Raw genomic sequence first — 20,372 nt, forward strand, 5'->3', positions numbered from 1 at the left:
GGGGAAAAGATTTATGTCAGTGATGCAAAGGTTCAGCAAATTGTTGAAGAGTTTTATGCTACAATTAATCTCTCTCTCCTCTCTTACAATGGTGAAAGGGATGAATGCTGAAGAGTTGTTATAATGTAGATATCAGAGGAATGCACAAGGTATGTGAATCAACTCTAACAAGCAATACAAAAATAGTTTATTGCTCTACAAATTTGTAAATCTTTTCCATTTACTGTGCCAGACTTTCATGCCAAATTTTATATATATATATATATATATATATATAATTGTTCAGGATATACATATATATGTGTATATATATATATATATATATATATATAGAGAGAGAGAGAGAGAGAGAGATACACACACACATACACAACTGTGTATGTATATTATATATGTACATATATGTATACATACATGTATATGTAGGTATATATATATATATATATATATATATATATATATATTGTACACACGTGGTGGTTTTATACTGTTTTCCATTCAGATATCATCATCATTATGATAGTGTTCTAAGCAGGAGAGTAGAAAGGGGATGGCAAAGCTGTATTTCAGTTACGTCTAGTATAAAGCTTTCTAATTTCACAAGCATAGTAAAAACTGTTCTTTTTGTTTTTGTTTTCAGATAATTTTCAAATCAAATAATTTTTGCTAGGGACAATTCTGACTTTGTCATGTATGTTCTAATTAGATACAGGACAAGATCAAATTATAGAAGATTCCAGTTTGCCAGCTTGCCAGTTTCATCTTTAATGTTTTCACTCTCCCTTTCTCTCCTTTTCAGAACCCCTCCCTCTCTCTTTCTCTTCTTTAGTGTAATTTGAGCAGATGGGCTTCTAATAGATGCAACATTATTAATTTATTTACTTACTATTAATAGATAAATGAGAAAAAAAGATTAGCACATTTTTTCATTCAATTAAGCTTTTTTCTTGAATTTTAAAAACATACCTAAGTCCTGCATTTATGGTCAACTGACTTGGGTTCAAACCCTATCTCTGTTTGAGTGACCTTGAATAGGTCAACATCTCTGTGCCTTACTTTGTTTATATAAAATAAAAGGTTTGAATAAGAGCAGTAGTTTTCAAATTTGTTGGTCTCAGTTTATTTTTAATCTTTACAGCTAAAAATTAAGGGCCTCAAATATATTGTTTATGTGGCTTATATCTCTCAATATTTAACATGTTATAAAAAACTGATAAATTTTAAATACTTTATTAAACAAAGATATTAACAAACCCATCACATGTTAATAATAACATAAATAACTAATTTCTTATAAAAAGCAACTATATTTTCTGAAACTCTCCAAAAACTATCGTGAGAAAAGCAGGTCTTGTTTTGTATATTTTTGCAATCTCTTCATTGTTTGGTTCAATAGAAGATAGCTTCTCCTATCTGCTTCTATATTTAATCTCTTGTTATATGTTGTTTTGGTTGAAACATATAGATATTATTACATAGATATATAATTGGGAAAGGGAGGATTTTAGGAAACAAAAAAATGTCTGAGTATTATTATGAAAATAATTTTGATTTCTCAGACCCTTTGAAAAGGTGTTAAGATCGTGTATTTTAAGATCAGCACGAGACAGGAATTCAGGTTAGGGGAAAATCGTCAGTCTTTATTCTCAGTGAAGAAGGATCGGAGGTGGAAGAGAATCGGCGATAGCAATGTGTGCAGCTGAGTCAAGAAGCTAGCTCGACCAGCAGCCACACAACCAGCAGCTCGGAGTCTCGAACTCAGCCCAATCTCTCCCCACTTGTCTTCCTCCCTCTCTCTCTCCTCCACCCACCAAAATCGTCATTTCCTATACAACACATCAGGACTTGCAAGGAGAGTGGGCAGGGACCATTCTTAATCCAATCATGTATATTAATAGAGTATAGCCCAATTACTATCTAGCCTCATGTACTTGGGACCTCAGTGCATCAGCTCAAACCTCAGCCCATTACAAAAAGGTGTCAAGGGACCCTCAGAAATCCTTGGACTAACTATACTTTGAGAACCAGTAGTCTAAATGATCCCTACCTCATTTCTTCTAGATCTAAATCATGTGAGTCAAACAATTGACTTGAATAAACACTGATAAATTACACAATTTAGTCACTAGAAATTGGGCTTGGCTTAAAACCTGCTTCTATCAAATACTAGTGGGAATCGAAAGAAAGTCATTTCCACCTCTCAGCATCCCCAGATGATCCTGTAAGGTTATAAACTGCAGACAAATCTGTATAGATTTCCAGACTGAAAACAAAATAGATATCTTATCATGAAAGATGTAGGAGAGGTATTTGAGGACCCTGAGACCCTTCATTGTACCTTAGAAATAAGAACATTTACTCCAGTCAAATGTAAGATTTTTTAAAATACATTTTGTGTTCAGTTGTATGCATTTAAACTAGTGTTTAAATACCAGACTTATGAGGCCCTGTTCAAAATTTTACATTTAAAGTTTTTGTTGTTTATTGTTTTCCTCATCATCTGACTTCAAGGCACAAAACAGGGCGGGGGGAATTACAACAATTCTGAAAAACCAACATACTAGATATACAAAGAAGATATGAGTGACAGCTGGACATGCCTCTCATAGAATTCTGCCAAAGTTAACCATTTCTCAATTTACAGACTTCTCTCTAATGTTAAAAGAATACTATAATACATACTTTTATAGTACAATTCTACCACCACTGCCTATCACTATTCCCACCCTTTCAAAACTGAAGAGCTACAGGGTGTGGTGTGTACTTTGCAAGAAAGCCTAGGAGCCTGGCTGGTGTCAGACAATGCAATAAATAATAGCACATAGCTAAATCTCATTAACTCAGGGTCAACATGGAACATTCAATTTTTTATAAGGAAGTTGTCCTGTACTCCACCATGCCTAGGATGCTCTGCTGAGGTAATTCCAATGTAGAATCCATCTAATTAACAGCAGTCCCAACTGGGCCCCAGTGTAAACAAGGGAGGAAGGGCCAGGGATCAAAGTAACAGACGTTCAGCAGGGAAATCAAGCGAATGGGAAGCATCTACTAAAAACGAAAAATAAAGAAGTAGTTACCATGTGCAAAACCTTGTTGTTCAGGATACAGATAAGCAGACCAAAGGGAAATTTTCCAAGGGAAAACAAAGGCATAGATCAGGACACAGACAAAAGATATAATAGTTGGGAAAACCAGAGTATAATGGTGGAAATAGGGCAACTCGGAGTAAGAGCTGGCAAACACTTTAAATTATTTGAACTCTTCATTGCAGCAGCCTCTTAGGCTGGGGAGGAGCATTGGCCATGACCTCTCCACCTCTGGATTGCTGTTGTGAGTCTCAAGTCACTCTGGCAGGAGTAGTATGGTGTGCTGGATGCATGATGGACTTAAAGTCAGAGTTCAAGGTTTGATACTTGCTTCTGGAATTTATTATTTGTATAACCAGGTGTAATTCATTTGATCAGATTGAATATCAGTATCTTCATGTATAAAAATAAGTATTATTATACTCCATACTTACATCATGAAGATCAAATGAGATAATGTATATAAAATGTTTTGCAAACCATAAAATAATATAATGAGCTACAATTAAAAAGAAAACACAATTGGACTGGGGGTGAGACTAGATTTTTAAGGTTCTTTATGGACTTCTTATGTTCTAATTCTTTTTTTTTTGAAGAAATCAGTGTTAGGCTACACAGCTGGTTAATGTCTGAGGTCAGATTGGAACTTAAGTCCTATACTGTATTCATTATGCACTCTAGCTGCCCCATATCTTCTAATTCTAATTCCAAAAAAAAATTTTTGACTAGTTAAACATTTTATATCATCCTTGAATACTTTCACAATTTTGCCTCAATATAGCAAAACCCTTCTGATAGTTTAAAATCAAAAGGCATCTAATTCCAAGAAGTAAAGGAACCAGACCAGTATTATGACTAGTATAATGGCTCTACTCTAAATCTTGAATCCCTGACTTCACTTTACCTAAAAATATTCAACCTCATGATCCTTTTGAAATGACTTTGAAGCTGAAATCTCACCATTTCTCTCTTGCCCTGTCTTTCCCACTACATCTTTGATTTGATTTTCCTATTCACCTGGGCTTGCATTCAGGCTCCCACACTACTGATTGCCATACTTGGTATTCTAGTTATCATTAACCTGTGACTTACCAGTTCTCTAAGAGAGGCTCTAGGACCACTCTTTTATTACATACCTATTAAATCAATTAATTTGGAGATAGGAAAATAAAATAAGGTACAATCTATGTTCTCATCTTATATATCTAATTTCTGCCATATTGCTTTCTAATTTTCTTGGAAGAGTTTATTCAATATCAACTCCTTACCATACAGAGACTCACAGACCAAATCATCTCACTTGGGCTACCCCTCTTCTAGTATGTTGTGTTTGTTAGAATGTAAATTTCAGAGAGGAGAAAGTACAAAAAATACTTTTTGCATTTATGATCTAAATTCTTGGATTAAGCACTTAAATTTTATACCTTCATTCACTCAATCATTCCCTCAAAATACCTTGTGTTTTTATTGTACTATAGAAAATGGAGTAGTTAAACAGACTGAGTTGAGATTTTTTTCTGTTTTTAGATTCTCCTTGGCAAACTTAACCTTGACCTCTAAACTTAATATCACCTAGGAAAAGAAAACTCTCCTCTTCTCGTATTGATTTTGAGTGTCAGAGGTTTGATAATAAATGACCTTATAGCCATGCTATTGGTGAGGTTGTTCAGGTCAAACCAGAATTAGTTGTTCTTTGCAGGCATTCTTTTATTTGTAGGTTTTGCTTTCAGGAGAATGTGTGATCAGTGCTGGGCCTGAAAAAAAAAGGCAGAATTTCTAACATATTCACTAATGAAGGCTTATGTAGGTTTTAAAATTTGGTGCACATAAAAAGGCAAATTTAACTTGACTTACTTCTATAGATATTTTATAATCCTACAAAATTTGTGATAGCTTAGCTCAGCACTAGCACAGAACAAAACAAATTGGCTCACTGAATACATATGCTATTAAGAATTGTAAGATGTTTTTGCCAAATAGTCATTTGCTATGCTAACAAGAGAATTATTTTGCAAGGGTAGAGGAGTCTTCCACCTCCACTGATTATAGAAACAAATAGAAATTGCCCTGACCTCCAGGGAAGAACTTATTCATTCATCTGTGTATTCTACAAGCATTAATTTGGCACCTTTTATGATCCCTCAATATAAAAGGCACTAATTTAAATGTTAGAAGGATTAAAAAAAAAGATGAAAAAGACTCAAGTTTCTTCCCTCTAGGAATTCTACTATTCTTTTAGTAAAATTCTATTATACTGTAATTGAAGAGATCAGACAAATAACCAAATTATGATGATAGAAACTCAAATAATTACATTAATAAGATTTTTTTTTAATGCTCTTAAAGATGATAAGAAAAGGTCACTTTCAGAGACAAGGTCAAAGTAAAAATGTCTTTCTCCCCATAATGGAAACTACTTATTGCTAGTGGCCTCCTAGACAGAAAAGAATCAGGTACAACCAGTTTCACGACTTGTAACTTGTAGCTGACTGGAATTGTAGTAAATAGAAGCCAGTCTTACTTGTTTTCTAGATTAAGTGTGTGAAGTACAGTACATATGGCTTGAGTTATGTGAAGGACTCAAGCAATGGAATGCATATAGCTGGAAATATTTTACACTATGGTAAATATAACCCATGTGGCTCAGAGCATTTCTATTGCACATTGCTATACAATCTCTCTGTTAGTTACAATCCCTCTCATACATAATGCCAAAGAAATGCTAAAGGGAAAAATATGGCTGAGCCCTAAAACATTTCCTCTCTAGCCTTCTCTTTGCACATCCCCCCACCTTAAAAAATAATTACCTAATTAAATAGTTCTTTGTTATGCTTCGCTGTTTAATTTCAGTTTCCTTTATTTAGTAGATTTTCTTAGTCTCAAATTCAAGTCATTTCTAAAGTGTACCTGGGTAAATGTGTGCTCCAACTGAATGGGATGTATTACAAATTGGAAAAGGAAATGAAGTAGAATAAAAGTAAATGGAATTGCATGGATGTGGTCTTTTAATATCAGGTGGCCCCCCAAATCTTGCTAAATATTTGACTTGTAACCAAATAGGTCCACTATATGCAAAGATGCAACTTGCTATTCTTTTGCCTCACTTTCTGATGAAGTCTGGTTCAGGGAAGAGAGTAGTGGGAACCCCTTCTGGTCAGCACAGGTCCTTTGTAAAATAATTTATGAACCTAAAAAATTAGACTGGCAAAAGGAAGTTTATTGTTGGAACTGAGAAGCCAGCCTTTGCTAGGACTTCCTCAGTGGCAATGTTCTGACAGAGAAGTAAAGGTCTAGCAGAGGAATCCTGGCATAGAGGTAGAGAAGGATGTGGACCTGTTAGGAAAATAGATGAGAGAGATAAAAAGGGGTTAACACTGAAAAGAGAATGTCTTCTCAGCAGGCAGAGGGTCCTCAAAGGCAGCTATGCAAGGAGAGAGAGAGGTTCTTTGGCTCTCTGCAAGGAATGAGCCCCAAGTTTCCTCTTTTTATAGAAACTTTATCTAGGAGCTGAGTGCAGTTTGAGTTGAAATCAGACCAAAATCTTCAAGAATTGAATAGAGAATCTCTAATTGAATGAGTAGGCCTAGACTTATCTTCAACTCAATAGAGAGTCTAATCAGTAGTGAGTATTAGCAATGGGAGTGTACTGATCTCCTTCAGGAGAACAGAATAAAACTGCTTGTCTTAGTAACCTGGGGCAGGTCCTTTGCAGAGGGAAGGGTTCAAGGAAAATCACCTCCTTCAAAGAGTTTCTACCTCATGCCCCCTCCCAAGTCAAAGAGAGATAGTATCAAGGCTCCCCCCATCATTTCCACTTGAGGATGCATGTTATAGCCATAGGAAGCTTTGCATTTCCTGTTTGCAGGAAATGATATTCCTGTTACAAGAAAGAAGTCCAACAACCAAAGGCCATGATTCCAAAATTCATCTCTCCTTATAGATAGACTGCTCCTTACTGCTTGACTAAAACGTTCTTCCTCCTTCAAAACTGCTTAAATATGTTTAGTCGTGTCCAATTCTTCATAACTCCATTTGCAGTTTTCTTGGTAAAGATACTGGAATGGTTTGCTATTTCCTTCTCCAGCTCATTTTACTGAGGCAACTATGGTTAAGTAATTTACACAGGATCAATAAGTGTCTGAGGCCAGATTGAACTCAGATCTTCAGAACTCCTGGTCCATCACTCTATCCAAGTTATTAAATATCTATTATGTTCCAGTACTTAGTACTTTCTACAAATATCTCATTTGATCCTCACAACAGCCCTGTGAGGTAGGTACTGTTGTGATTCCCATTTTATAGCCCAGAAAACTGAAGCAAACATAGGTAAAGGGACTCAGGATCACACAACTAGTAATTTGAAATCAATTTTTTCTGACCAGCTGCCTCAGCAATTAACATTTGTATAGGGCTTTAAGGTTTGCAAAACAAACAAACAAACAAAAAAGGATTCTCTTAACTCCCCAGTGATGTAGGGGATACTATTATTTCCATTTTACAAATGAGAAATCTAAGAGAGGTAAAGGGACTTGTCCAGTCTGGGTTATACAGACAATAGGTGTCTGAGGCCTGGGTTGAATTCAGGGTATTTCTGACTACAAGATCAACATTCTATCCATTGTGCTACCAATGGATAATAAATAATCCCTGCCCTCAAGGAACTTGTTGTCAAGTAGAAAAAAATAAGACTCATAAACAAATTATGATAATACTGGAAAGCCAGGTTCTCTGAAAGGTAAAAGTTGAGAAAATCACTTTTGTAAGCAAGTACAAAGAAAAGACTTCTCACATCACTTGGAACCATAGCCACATCCATGTCATTTTAAGCTGTTAAACTGAAAAAGAAAAAAAAGTTTTAAGAAGTCTTTAAATTGGTTTCTAAAATTTAAAAAAAAAATGAAATTTACATTCAACTTATAAATTCAGCATTGGCAGCTAGTATGCTTACTGATATCCCCAATCTGAACCTTCCAAATCTTTCTCTATTGCTCCCTGTAACTATGTAAATGTTTGAATACTTCCACAGAACTAGACTATTCTCTAGAATTAGGCAGATTACAATCTATCTACATCTTTCTATTCAATGTGATTCATGTCTATGTCCACAGCAAAGCCAATTAATGCACTAGAGAAGGCACTAAACTTGGAGTCAGGAAACAATTCTCACTTCAGACACTAGCTGGTTAAATTAATTCACTTGACTGGACCTCAGTTTCCTCATCTGTAAAATGAGGTTATGGTTGCCATTAATGGTTTCTGAGATTCCTTTGACTTCTAAATCTATAATACTATATTCTGGTAGCAAGAGACTGGCAAGTTGTTTTTCTTCAGGCTTACTCCATCTTTTCTTCTGGTCCTGTTATTCTTTGATAATTTTGAGATGCTTTTGAGTACAATTTTCTTTTGGTAAAATGCTATAGCCCATTCACACTCATTCTCTATTGCTCTTGCAGTGACATGCAGTTTTGATTTTTCAAAAATTGTGTTAGTACATGTTTCATAGTCATATAACAACACCAAAAGAATATTCTGTTAAAAAGAAACATTTGTCTGTCAAGGAATAGATTGAAATCACTGAACAAATTACACAATTTTCCAAGTTGTATGCAATTTTCTTATTCTTGTCTTTCCCCTCCTATTCAATTCTCAGTTTTGTTCATCACTTGTAAGCAATGTCTTTCTAAGATGTATTTTCTGATATTCCAACCTTAGGGGGTGGGAGGCCTGCCTCTCTAACTGTATATCATATTCTAGACAACTGACTTTCATTCTCTTGGTCTTTCCTGTGTGGGTAGGTTAGTAAAATATCTTGATTGACTAGAAATCTTATTTGGGAGACTACCTATTCTTCCACATTTTGATATAATCAATCCAATGTCATTCGTGAATGGGAAAATCTGGAGGACCTTACCATCTATAGGGAATTCCTCTGCCATTTGAACAATAGGCTAGAATTTCTAAATGACAATGGCAAACACCAAGTCTCTTAATTTCTGTCTGCCTCAGTTTTTTTTCAGCTATAAAATGAAGATAATAATGGCATCTAACTGACATAGTCACATAATTATCAAGAGGAGTAAATAAGATCATATTTCTGGCACAAAAGTAGGAATGTAATAAATATTTTTTTTAAATTCCTTCCTTTAAATACATATTGGCATCTCACTTGTAGCATATTGTCTTAAAGAGTAGCTTGTCACACTGAGATTATATGACATTCCATGGTCATATCACTAGTACATATCAGAGTAAGGATTTAAAACTTTCTAGGTGTGTCAAATTATATTTTTAAGAATAGAAAATGTAGTAAAATTAGGGGGAAAAACCCAAGCATACAAAAATTTGGCTACAAATTAAAGTGAATAAAAGCCATTATTACTGGTTTTTATTTTGTGTCCAGAAAGGGTAATAATTATGGTTAATAGATCTCTTAGTGAAAAAAAAATGGGAGACCATGTAGAAAAAGAGGTAGACAAGATTTCTTCTGCCAAAACTAAACCTAAAATTCTAAAAAAGCCTAGCAATTTTTAAACCCAAAATTATAGCAAAGGTAGTTGAGTTCATGGCATTTCTTCTTTTTAACTTCTTCATTTGTGAAATACAATGCAGTGTTCTGTCTTAATGTCATTCTAATATAATCAGCAAAACATGGAAAATGTGAAATATCGGTACATATCTTCAGTCCCTGGTAAATAATGGAGTGGGGGAAGATGGAAATCTGAAAACATCCACAAGATAATGGAAGCATGAGCTATAATCACCAGGTGTTCATGAGGAACAAATCATTCCAGAGACAACTTGATTGCTTTTTTGATAGAATTACAAGATTTACAGATGAAAGAAGTGTAGTTGATGGGATATGTCTAGCATGATGACTATAATCCATTTGATACAGTGTGGCACAAAATTTCACTTGCAAAACATCTTTATGTGGGTTTGGATGCCAGGATGGTCACATGGAACCAAATCAATGAAGAAAAGTAAAAAGAGAAGACAGGGCCAAAAGATGCTATCTCTTCTAAGGACAAACTTGTAACCAGGTTGAAGAAAATTCTCTTTGACTTGAAGTTTAAGGCAGTAATTACTTTAAGTGTCAGAGCACAGTATTTGGTTATGTGTCTGGAGTCAACATTTTCTAAGTGTCAAAATATTCCAGGGGAAAAAAAGCATTCCATTTCACTTTTCCAGTCACTGGCTTAAGTTAGAAGAATGAGTCAATAAATCAGTAAACATCTATCAAGGACTATATGCCAGATGCTGTGCTGGGTCCTACTGATACAAAGAGGACTGAAATGTGCCCTAAGTTGGAGAAACAGAAGAGATGTATATAAAGGTAATCAAAAATATAAAGGGGCACATATGATATGTCAGTTAAATACTATGGACAAATAATAGAGGAATCACAGGAGGAAGACATCACTTTGAAATGGAGTTGTCTGGGAAAACTTCACAGAAGAGTTGAGCTTTGAACTCAGAAGAAAGTGCTGCCTTTAGATAAGCAGACACATTTCAGACTCTAGAAATAATATGAGTAAAGATGGAATCACATGATCTGCACATAAGATAACTGGTAGACAAGGTAGATAAATTCATGGAATACAGGTAGATAAGATAAAAGAGATTGTTTGATATCAAACTAAATTCTAGCTTCATCTTCCTTTAGGCAATAGTCCTTGAAGCAATATTGTATAGTTCTGAGCTAGGAATCAGAAACACTGGATTCAAATCCCACTTCAGATCCTAAATGTTTGAAGAGCAACAAGTCAGTTATCCTCTCTAGGCCTCAGTTTCTTCATCTAAAATGAGGAGTTGGATTCAATAGTCTATATTCAATAGACATATGATTGTATGATTCTATGAAGAGAAGAGTATTATAGTCAAAGAAGCATTTAAGGTTCTGAATAATCTCAGAATGTGGGCTGGGTTTGAAGAGAGAAAAACCAGAGAAAGGAAGACCAATTAAAAGGATACTACAATATGCAATGAAGTGATAAGAAACTGTGATCCTGGGGAGGAACAATGAATGGACTAGACAAATATAAGAAAAATGAGGATGAAGAACTGATAATATATAAGAAATAGTTGATTGAGCGAGCAGAGTCACCCCTAGAGGATTAGATTACAGGCAGATTAGATTATAGGCAAATTCCATTGTGTGAATCCATCTCTCCTGGAATGATTTTAGACTTTAATGATGATCTCATTTTTAAAAATCTTAATCATGATCTTGATCCTGGTGTTTAAGTTCCTTCCAAACTTTGAACTCAACACTAAAGTAAACTATGAAGGGGAAACAAGTATTATCTAATAATATTTGAAGCATTGATATTACATTGTGACATTGATAGTGAAAAAGGAAGCACATCTGTATCTTAGTGAAAATTCTTTCCCTTTAAGTAGACCTAGGAGAATTGTCCTCAGAATATAGCAAAGTTTCAGTCATTCAGTCAATCAATTGAAAAATATTTACCACCTGCTATATGCTAGGCACTTGTGATACAAAGAAAAATAAATCAAAATCAATTCCTGTTCTTCTGGAAATGACATTCCCCTTGGGGAACAAACAAGATTCTAACTAGACATGAATTAGAAATAAGTCCTAGTTATTCTAAATAATTATGTATATAGCATGCCTCTTTCAGAAGGTTTTTTTTAGTTATTGTTGCTGTTGCTGTTATGTCCATTTCTTCATGGCCCCATTTAGGGTTTTCTTTGCAAAGTTACTAGAGTAGTTTGCCATTTTCTTCTCCAGCTCATTTTTACAGATAAAGAATTGTGACAAACAGGATCTTACCCAGAATTACACAGCTAGTAAGTGTGTGGGATCAAATGTAAACTCAGGAAGAGGAGTCTTCCTTGACTAAAGGCCACATACCCTATCCATTGTACCACCTACCTTTTTTTCTTTGAGAGGAAGAAAATAAATAAAAGACATTGTTGGGGAGTCTTTGACCTTATGGAAATTAAGAGTGCTAACCCAGCTCTCAGGAATCTAAGTCAATCTTCTGTTGGAGGTTGTCTAAATAGTGCAGTGAGAAAAGAGTGCTGAATTTGAAACCAAACAGCCCTCACTCAATCTTTGTCTCTGCTACTCTGTGCCCTTTATCAGATTCCTTAATGGAAGGAAGGAAAGAAGGAAGGAAGGAAGGAAGGAAGGAAGGAAGGAAGAAAGGAAGGAAGGAAGGAAGGAAGGAAGGAAGGAAGGAAAGAAAGAGAGGGGGAAGGGAGGGAGGAAAGGAAGGAAGGAAGGAAGGAAAGAAGGAAGGAAGGAAGGAAGGAAGGAAGGAAGGAAGGAAGGAAGGAAGGAAGGAAGGAAGGAAGGAAGGAAAGAGAGAAGGAGGGAAAGAGGATGGGAGGGAGGAAGAAAAAAAAGGTGATACAAAACTGTTATCCTTGGCTAAGATAGGCAAATGCTATTTAGCTAATATCAACTGGTGACCTACACTGTTACAGGAAAAGGATGCACTGAACTAATAACTTCAGAGAATAGTTCAAGGCCTGGGGAAAAAGTTAAGAAACTGTCCCCTCCTGGTCTCTGAAACCAGTAAAAACTTGCACTTCAATGCACTAAAGAAATGCAATGTCTAAAGGTGCTCAAGGTTATATTTGCAATTCCATAAAATCACAGCAATTTGTATTTCATGCCAAAAAACACTTTCTGTGATTGGTACTCATTCTGGATCAAATGTCAAAAATCTGTATGTCAAAATACTACTACTTCCATAAAACCTCTATTTTTCTGGAGAAAAAAATCATTTTTTCATTATTTTTGATTACTCTGAGAACTATTTAATATTCCTTGCCATTGAAGCCACGATAACTTTATCTGTAATGCTTTTGTTATTTACAGTAATCTAATTTTTTAAATTTATTTTTTTAAAAAGCTAGCTAATAGATAGAACTTTCTTAAAGGTTAACATCTCTAGCCAGTCTTTCAATCAAGAATCCATAGAAGGAATTTAGGACAGAAGTTTGTGAATTAGTCTTACTACAATGCCAATTCAGCAAATTCAATATGAGAATAATTTATTAAGTAATAGGGTAAAGTTGCTGGTTAGTAAAGTAATTTCAAAGAAGCCTTTGTTCAAGACTTGCCAAACCCCATGTCTGACATAAATTCAAAAAAAGTATCTCCACTTTGACATAATTTCAATAGATGATACCTTTTCTCCTTTACTGCAGCCTTTGGTAATCATTTTAGCCAGTCTCACTTGTCTAAAACTGTTTAAGAAAGAAAGGAGGAAAAAGGTAAAAAATGTCCACTTCATATAATCTATATTGGCCTATTTAATATCATAGAACTAGAGATAGTAGGCACTTCATAGTATGTCTAGTTCCTATCCCTCATCATACAGATCATGAAACTGAGATCAAGAAAGGTTATGTGCTCTCACCAAGTCATAGAGTATAAACATAGAGACAGGATCTGAATTCAGGTTTCATTACACCACATTGGCTTCCTTCCATATCTTTGTTTCTTTGCTCAAGGTCCTATGATGACTAATTTTTCCTACTGACCCATGAAAAGACTCAACAGCTATAAATCAAACATCAGTCATTCCTAATTCATTCATTTAAACTTTTCTTTCATGAATTTCCAACATGAACTTTCTGGTTCTGTCAGAGTTGTCTTCTTATCCTTATAAAAGACAATAAAAAAATTCCCTTCTGTATCAATACCTTCTTGTGACAGAGGGCCTTGTGTAGGTCAATGAAACTATGAACTATGCTGTACATGGTTATGCAAAATAAATAAGTCATAGTGGAGAGTTCTGACAAAAGGTGATCCATTGAGTGAGAAGGAAGTGACAGACTCCTCATTATCTTTGCCAAGAAAACCCTATGGGCAGTATTAAAATAATAAAAGACATGACGCAGGAAAAAGACACACCTCAGCTCTGGAGTCCAACATGCTACTGGGAAACTAGAAGTAGCTCCAGAGAAAATGAAGCATCTGGGGCAAAATCAAAAAGAAGCTAAGTTGTCTACTGATTAAAGGAAAGCCTGATGCTGTTAAGATCAATAATGCACAAGAATCTAGAATGCAAGATCAAAAAACTAAGATAAGCTGGATATGGTCAAACAGGAAATGGAAAGATTAAACATCAACATCTTTAGGGTCAATGAATTTAAAAGATCAGGAAGGGGTGAATTTAATTCAAATGATTTTATATATATGTGTATGTATATATATATATATATATATATATATATATATATATATATATAATTTGCATTATACATATATGTAATGCATATTATATGAATATAATATACACATAAAATATATTGTATATCACATGTGTATATTATATATTTATACAATATATATGTATACTATGTACACAATGTATATTATATTGTATATGTGTGCAATATAGATATAATACACATTACAATATTATATTACATGTGAGTAATATATGCATATAATATAAACAATATGTTATGTGTATAATATATACATGAATATGTAATATGTATTACATATATGTGTAATATGTATTACTGTGGAAAAGAAGCCCTTAGAAGAAATGGAGTAGTCCTGATAGTCAATAAAAAAGGTGAGAAAAGCAGTACAGAAGTATAATCTCCAGATAGAATGAAGTCTTTTTGAATCCAAGGCAAGCCTTTCAACATCATAATAATACAAGTCAATGTTCCAACCATTAATACTGAAGAGGCCAAGTTGATTAATTCTATAAAGACCTCAATATCTGCTAAGAATAATACATACAGAAAAAGATATATTCATCATGGGAAATTGAAATGCTAAAGCAGGAAATCAAAAGACATCTCGAATAAAAGGCGATTTTGACCTTGAAGTACAAAATAAAGCAGGGCAGAGACAAAAAGAGTTGTTGTTGTTTTTTTTTTTAAAGATAATTCATTGGTCCTAACAAATCAACACCAAAAGGTAACTATGTATTATTATCATCAGAACATCAGCATCAAATTAGATTGACTATATGCATTGCAACCATATATAGAGAAATTCTATACAGTCAGTTAAAACAAGATCTGGAGCTACTGGCTCAAATGATGAACTTCTTTTTGCAAAATTCAGAGCTAAATTAAAGAAAACAGGGAAAACCATCAGAACACATAAGTATAACTTAAATAATATCCTTTATGAATATGAAATGTAAGTGATGAATAGATTTAAGGGATTAAATACTATGAGTATTTAATCACTATAGAATGCCTGAAGAACTATGGCAAGAATTTGTAAAATTGTATAGCTACAAAAAAAAAAAAAAAAAAAAAAAAAAAGAACAAGAAAGCAAAATGGATGTCTGATGAAGTTTTACAAATAGCAGAAGAAAGAAGAAAAGCAAAAAGAAAGGGAGAAAGGGAAAGATCTACTCAACTGAATGCAGAATTTCAGAGAACAGCAGAGATAAGGAAATTTTCTTAAATAAGAGAAACAGGAGAAAACAACCAAATCAGAATGATAAGAGATGTCTTCAAGAAAATTAGAGATATTAAGAAAACATTTCATGCAAAAAAAAATGGGCATGATAAAGACAAAAGTGGTAGAGACACAGAAGTAGAAAAGACTGAGAAAAGATGACAGAAATGTACACTAATGTACAGTGGTTAATATCACTGTAACCACAATGGTGTAGGTTTTTTTTTTCATTCATTCTCTAGGATGAATGAAATCTAAAGAAAATTAGGAATCATTGCTAACAATAAGGCTAGTGCAAATAACATAATTCCAGCTGAGCTATTTAAAATCCTAAAAGATAATGCTGTAAAAGTGCTGCACTCAATATGCTAACAAATTTGGAAAACTCAACAATGGCCATTAGGTTGGGAAAAAAAATGAGTTTGTGTCTCAATTTTTATGTCCCAATCCTAAAGAAGGGCAAAGCCTAAGAATGTCCAAAGTATGAATAATTATAGTAACCTCACATGTCAGAAAGGTTATACCTGAGAGTCTGCAAGCTAGGCTTTAGCAATATGTGAACTGAATATTACAGCAGGCTTGTTTTCAAAGACACAGAACAGACTCTAAGACAAAATTGCCAACTTTCCCTCATTACAGAGAAAGCCAGGGAGTTCCAAAAAAATCTATTTCTATTTCACTGACTATACAAAAGTCTTTAGTTGCATGGACCACAACAAAATGCAGCAAGTCTTTAAAGATCATCTTACTTGTCTCCTGAGGAACTGTTATGCAGATTGAGAAGCAATAGTTAGAACCAAGATGGAACAATTTATTGGTTTAAGATAGGAAAAGGAAGATGATAAGGTTGTATATTGTCACCTTATTTATTTAACTTATATGAGAAATAATGAGAAATCATCATGAGAAATATTACATTGGACAAAATCAGAAAATAAAATTAACATCACTGGGAGAAATATCAGCAATCTCAGATATGCAGACAGTAACACTCTAATGACAGAAAATAAAGAATAATTAGGAAGCCACTTGATGAGGGTGAAAGAGGAGAGTGTAAAAGTTAGCTTGAAAGTTAATATATATATATATATATATATATATATTTTTTTTTTTTCAAAACCCTAACATCAGGGCAATTGATCCCATAACTGTCTGGCAAATAGATGGAAAAGAAATGGTAGAAGTGTGACAGCTTATATTCTTAGAGTCAAAGAACACTGCAGATAATAATTATATTCTTGAAATTAAAATGCACTTGCTCCTTAGAGGAAAAGTTATAGCAAATCTGGAAACCATACTCAAAAACAGAGACATCATTTTCACCTTGCCAACAAAAGTCCATATGGTCAAGACATTTTATGGTTTTTACAATAGAAATGTATGGCTGTGAGAATTGGACCATAAGGAAAACTGAGGGCTGAAAAATCTATACTTTCTAATTATGGTGCTAGAAGAGATTTTTGAGACTCTTGAACAGCAATAGCAAGGAGATCTAATCACTCAATACTTAAATAAATTAATTCAGTCTATTCATTGTAGGGACAAATACTGAAGGTAAAATTTAAATACTTTGGCCACCTAATGAGAAGACAGAAATCTTTGAAAGAGACCTTAATATTAGAAAAGATAAAAGGCATAAGCAGAAAGGCACAGCAGAAGATGAGATAGATAGTGTTATGGAAACAATAAAGATGAGCTTAAGCAAACTTTGAGAGACAATAAAGAATAGAAGAGCCTGGAATACTATGGACACAACTAAATAATTGGAAAATATTTAACAAAATAAATTTTAAAAAATAGAATATGTGATTTTCCAAATCAATATATAGCCACAGGGATCCTTAGACCCCTATTTCTATTTTATTTTGACACCACTGCTCAAAGATACTTTAAAAATCTGTTAATGGGCAGGTTTAGAGGGAAGATAACAAGCTTTGTTTTAGACATGTTGACCTTGAGCTATCATTTGGATTTCCCAATGTTCTGGTCCTCTGTGGCTAGAAGAACAAATTAAATATCTCCAAATTCCTTCAAATATTTCAAAGCACATTTCTTAGTCTCACATCTTCAGTCTGCTCATCATCTTCTAAATATAATTCCAGTTGTCATGTTTGTTTGTTTGTTTTTATAAAATGTAATGTTCAGAGTTAAGCATGATACTACAAATGTGGTCAAATCAGAATATGTTGGTTCTATTATCTTCATCATTTTGGAAGTTATTTCTTTCTTTATACATTCTACCATCATATTAGGTATTTTGGCTGTCATGTCATACTGTTGACCCATTCTCTTCTCCCCATCTTGTATTTATGAAATGTAAAATTCACGTTTACCTTTATTAAATTTTCATCTTTTTAATACAGGCTATTCTTCTCAGCTGGTCAAGATCATTTTGCATCCAGAATATGTCATCCAATGTCTCAGCTTTGTGTCACATGCCAGTGTGACAATAATCATCATCAACATTTATATCCTGCTTTAGAGTTTTTAAAATAATTTATATAAATATTGTCTCATTTAAGTATCACCACAAACCTTTGAAATGAGTTTTGCTTTTTATGTATATTTTACAGTTGGAGTAACTAAAGCTCAGAGAAGGGGAAGTAATTTTCTTATGAACATACTATATCACTAAGTTCCATAGGCAGGATTTATACTCAGGTACCTTATTATTCCATATTTAATACTCTCTATATAACACCATAATGCTCAAATTTGCTAACTCAACCCTATAATAAATTGTTGCTGACAGCATTGAACAACATAGGGCTAAAGAGGGATTTCTGATGCCATTCCACTAGAGAATTTCCTCTAAGTCGACGGTTAATTGACAAATATTTATTAAGCACTTTCTCTTTTCCAAACAATGAAGTGCTAGGGATACAAAAATAGGAAAAGGATAGTTTCTGCCTTCAAGTAACTTATATTTTAATGGGGTAGACCACATGTTCTGACATGTTCTGACAAGTTATAGGTTAGATACATTTGAAAAAAATCAACGGCAGGAAAGCATTAGAATTAAGAGGGATCAGGAAAGGTTTTCTTTAAACAGTAGGATTTTAGCTAGGACTTCTAGGAAATAGAGATGAGATGGGAGAGCATTTCAGCCATGAGAAATAACTATGGAAAATTGTCAAAGTTGGGAAAAGAACAGGAAATCCACATCACTGAATTTCAGAAAATGTGGTGAGGTATAAGGTTTAAGGTATATTTCTGGGGATGGGAAGTAGGATGGAAATTATGAAGAACTTTAAATGCCTGTAGATGTTATGTTTGATCCTAGAGATGATAGGAAACCACTGTTAATGTGTTGAATTTTTCAAATGGCCTCAAATCTATTTTACTGTGATATAATCTAGAGATGAATATATCTATAGATTCTAAATTATCTGATCTATCAGTCAAGTTACTCTGTTAATTATAGAAAAGAAGTTAGTTTGACTTAATGATTTTTAATGATACTACATGATTATCCTTTTCCTTACTAAGTGCTCACAAACCATTTCCTTAATGTTTTCTACAATTTGGCTAAGAATTGAAAGAAAGCAAAAGATCTCTAGATTACAGACTCCAGCCTAACAATAAATACTTATTACATTAAGGAAAACATGTTGTGGAACTAGCTCTGGATCTATAATTCAAGAGAAAACTGAGTCTTAATAAATTAACATTTTGTTTACCTTTAGTCCCAAACAAGTCAAATTCAAAAAAAAAGAAAAATAAATATGAGAGCAACATTTTATTTTCATATAACCCTTCAAGCTTGATAAATTATTTTTCTCTCAACATCTTGTAAATTAAATGTGGTAATATAATTATTGCCAATTTTAAAATGATGAAACTTGCTCCTAGATATGTTAATAGATTTACCTAAGGTCATAGTGGTAGTAAATAGGAGATCTAGTCTAAGCCAGGTCTTCTGACTCCAAATCTGGGGCACTGACTACTATATCAGATGTGTTAATCATGTAGTCCACAATATTCTCCCATGCAGCCTGACCTGGATTAAATGTAACCAGGAAACACAATAAATATAAATCAATATGTGCCACACAGAGATCCTTAAGTACTTATGTAGTGGCCCCCACTTCTATTTGTGTTTGATCTCATTACACTATCCTATTCAGTTTCTCTCATGTGCCACTGTTATTATCTTTACTAAATTCCATTGTACCTATCTCTAGACTTCTTCAGTAGTCCTTTCTGCATAGCAATAATATTGTAGTATCAAAGTATGATGATGATGAAACTTTTGAGTTATTAAAAATCCATAAGGAATTTCTTATAGCACTTGTCCTCAGAATTTTCAAGCTTCTGATATCTTTTACATGTAGACAATTTTTTGGGGGGGAGTGGGGGTAATGTAAGCACAAAGGTGAAAGAGCCGTACTCATCCTGGACTGGCATCCAAAGCAAGTGATTTCCCCAGCAAGAAAATCATTTCACAATGTGCAAGTATCACTTTTCTTTATATTTCTTTTCCTCATGCTCAGTAGTCATCTTTATGGTATAAATGAATGAAGGATAGTGGAGTCTGCTCTTGGAAATCTAAATGGTATGTTCCCAAGAAATAGAATTGATACCAGATGCACCTGTATTTTCAGGAAGACAGAAAACCCAAATGTTACATGTTGTGCATATTGGTTACACCATAAACCATATTGAAAACTACTGAACTCCTGTTGTTATTATAGGAAGCTTAGAACTACAAAGAGACTGTAAAGGTTAAGGTTACACAGGATTTTTTTTATGAGCTTTTGGAAAAGTTCAGAGGATAAATACTTGCCATGGAATCAGATTACTCACACATTTAATCTACCTGTAGCATGTTTTCTGTTCTGCTGTCACCCGTGAATAAAATACAGTATATTCTT

This window comes from Sarcophilus harrisii, chromosome 3 (genome assembly GCF_902635505.1).
Source record: "Sarcophilus harrisii chromosome 3, mSarHar1.11, whole genome shotgun sequence".
In the NCBI taxonomy this organism is placed as follows: Eukaryota; Metazoa; Chordata; class Mammalia; order Dasyuromorphia; family Dasyuridae; genus Sarcophilus; species Sarcophilus harrisii.